The 3,512-nt window shown below is 42.3% G+C and overlaps 1 protein-coding gene across 1 annotated transcript in view; it reads left to right on the forward strand.

Annotated features, from left to right (window-relative positions):
- LOC137433844 (axin-1) overlaps positions 1 to 512 on the forward strand; it is a 70,181-nt gene extending 69,669 nt beyond the window's left edge. The window contains exon 11 of the mRNA XM_068126235.2: positions 1 to 512. This exon is cut by the window's left edge and continues 461 nt beyond it. The gene's annotated coding sequence lies outside the window, so the exon portion shown is untranslated.
- Positions 513 to 3,512: the final 3,000 nt, after the last annotated feature.

A 3,512-nucleotide genomic window follows, 5' to 3' on the forward strand; every position in this document is an offset into this window, starting at 1 on the left:
TAGACATTTATATATTGGTACTACGTACAACACTGCAGACAACAGTAACCAGTCTTCAAATTTACCTTGATTCTCCATACCTCAGTTTTACGACCCCCTTTTTATTTGCCCTCAATGAGTATTTTTGCAACGGTATTTATAAATATAAAAACTTGTACATATGGAAGAACTTTTCACTCTTTGCTCACCATTGTATATCGCCTTTCACTTCCTCATTCTGTGACTTTTTAAAAGTTTTTTTTTTTTTTTTTTTTTTTTTTTTTTTTTTAATTCTGAAGAAAGAATAAACTCGGTTTAATTTAATGGTTTATATAGCCAGATCGATTGGCGTGTAAAATAGATCTTTCGTTGTTTGTGGCGTCTACCACTGCCTCACTGGGTGCGCTTTGGCCGAAAAGTGCCGACGACGTGTACATTTTGTAAATAAGAGTTTTAACTGTATGGTTATAAACAGATGTCTGAATGTAGCATATTGGAATATTAAAAGTTTTGTCGAAAGAGACGACATTGAACTTTTGATTGAATTGATCGATTTTCTGTCTTCTACCGACTCCTCTCCGGCCTGGCTCCCCCAGCTCTGTCCGTGATCTGTCGCACAAAACCTGCCAGCAACCCTCTTCTGGTGAAATTGACAAAATCAACACTCTCTGCTCACCTTCACTCCTTCATTCCTCTTTTCTCCTGCCTCTGGAACAAACTCCCTCACTCTCTTCAATCCCACTCCTCCCTCCAGGTCTTTAAAACAGCTGTTCACCACCATCTCTTATCTTCCCCCATCCAAAACCTTGATCTTTTCTACCCGCACTAATTCACCCCAGATCCACTTTTCTGAAATACCAACTTCTGTCCTGGAAGTCCTAGCAGTGTCCATGTGTTTTTTTAGTTTTTTTTACCTCTCCCAACCTCCCTCACTTCCCATCCCTCCTCCCCCCCAAGCCCTCTCCCTCCCACAGATCTCCCGATGTCCCTGCTCCCCATCTTGTCTCCCGCTCCCTTTATCTTATGTTTTATGTGTCGGTTTTTTTTTTTTGTGATTAATGTTAGCTCTTTCATGAGCCTCAATCTTGTACACAAAAAAAGAAATGTTCTGTATTTTCTGAAAGGACTCGTCTGCACTTTGCTGCGTCTACGTCTGGGCCAGTCTATAAATGTCTGTGCTTTCGACTGGGAGCAGGATGGCCGACTTTATGCTCTGTTTGCTCGTTTCGAAGGTTGTTCACGGTTCTGTGTCGGAGCGACGACGACATTTCGATTCCGGTGCATCTGACGTTTCCTTGGCCGCGGAGCTGAGATGATGGATCGTTCGGAAACGGCATCTTCAATGTCCTCGTCCAGTTGATTATCCTTGAATATCAGGATGCTGTTTTTCATTGCGGCCTTGTGCAACTTTGTGTACGTTTCGCCATTATCCCAAACGCTGCTCTTGAATTGGCCTTTTTGGCTGATTTATCCGTTTCCTCTGTGCAATGCGAGAGGCTTGGCCCTTGCACGTTTTCTCCTGCACATAATCCGCACGAGCTTTGCGCCGTAAGTCGGAAAGTCCAGATGTGTTTTGCTGAGTTTTGGTTTCGAGGACGAAAAGGGTTTGAATCTGCCTTCTGTTCCAACCTAGGTCTCTGAGCGGTGGCCATGTGACGAAACGGTTGTTGTAACGAGTGTAGTTTAAAATAAATGTTCCGTGAATAATGTTTGCTGCCCTTGTATCGTCACTTCTCGAACACATGTACACGATTGGAATTCAATAGCAAATGAAGTCTGCTGGTTGCATCACGAAGTTGCCGATTTGTTGTGGCTGCTAAGTTAGGGATTGTGGAGAACCTTTTATTTTTTTCATGCTCAAAACGTGTTCCACTCTAAAACAGATTGTATATTAACACTCACAATTGAAGACAAGGAAATGGGGAAACTACCTTGATTTCCACTCTGAAGTGCTGTTTACCTCCGCCACCAAAGGTGGGTGGATGTTCTGTTTTTACCCTTGTTTGTTTGTGAACAAATATCTTAAAGTTGTCGACGAATTCGGACGAAATTTGGCAGAGATGTAGCGTATGTGACAAGAACGAAATGAATAGATTTTGGTGAAAATCTGGATCCGGATACTATAATTTTGTGACACGACCTTGCTGAAATGAGCAACTATAAGCACACCTCCCTCGGCTGTCCCACGTAAACTCGATGGGATTTGAGTCTGGAGGTTGTACAGCCAGCAAGTGATCTTGGGCCCTGAAGTGCAGTGTTGACAGAATGTGAACGTTATGTGACCTTGTCGTTGGGCCAGAGGGACAACTAGAGGCATAATGATCTCGTCCCTCTATCTGATACTAGTCAAAGCACGACTCCAAACACTGGCATCAGTTCTTCGATCAATTTCAATGCGAGGCCATACCATCAGCTCCCCCTGATCCCCACAACCAATGTTCCTGTCTCATGGCAGAATTGTCAAATCGTTCCCCACCTTGTCTCCTGCCTCACACATCCATTTTTGAAGTCTTGGCAGAATCTAGACGCTGCTGATAAGACCATTGCCCCCATCGGTTCACACCGCAGTTTTGTGTGTCGCTCATTGCATGCACTTCTGTCAATGGCCTTGTCAAACGTATTTGTTCTTCTGGACCTCAAAACATTGGCATGAAGCCTGGTCCAAACGACCTCGAGTCGAAATTTGATGATTGAAGTCGAGGTTCGTGGAGGAGATCGAACAAACAGATCAAGACGTAACAGAACAAAAGGAACAGAAAGAAAGAAGAGAGAAAGGGGAAACGCCAACAGCAGGTTTGAGGGACAAAATATCGGGAGACTTGGACAGATGAGAGATGTACACTACCGGTCAAACGTTTAGGTACACCCAACATTTTTGTATATTTTACTGTTTCATGTGCAAAATGGACATAAGATGTGAACAAAACTCTTACCAAAGATAAATCTGCTCATCTACTATTAATAAATTGTGGTTCAATGCATCAATGCATATATAATGGAGCAAATATATGTATGTAATGTACAGTCGTGGCCAAAACTATTGGCACCCTTGCACTTTTTTCAAAGAATGCACCATTTCTTCCAGAAAATTGTTGAAATTAGAAAATCTTTTGATATCCACATTTGTATTTCTTTGGTTTGCAGTGGAACAAAACAAAAACAGCTGAACAAATCACTAAATTTTAGCTTATTCCACACAGAAATCCTAAAATGGCCTGGACAATATTATTGGCATCTTTTAGAAGTTGTTAGAAATAATTAGATTCCAAGCAGGTGATTCTCCTTTACTTTGGAATTGAACTCACCTGTGGTGAGTGGTGAGTTGCAGGTGCCTGCAATATAAAAATCACTCATTCAACCAGTTTGAATAGAGAAAAGGAGTCATTCTGCTGTTTTACCACAATGAGCATGGAGAAAATAAAGAAAACCAGAGAATTGTCTGAGGAGGTCAGACACAAGATTGTAGCTACGCATGGACAATCTCAAGGCTACAAGTCCATCTCCAGAGACCTTGATGTTCCTGTGTCCCCACC

Source organism: Myxine glutinosa, chromosome 10 (assembly GCF_964187855.1).
Source record: "Myxine glutinosa chromosome 10, kmMyxGlut1.1, whole genome shotgun sequence".
Taxonomy (NCBI): Eukaryota; Metazoa; Chordata; class Myxini; order Myxiniformes; family Myxinidae; genus Myxine; species Myxine glutinosa.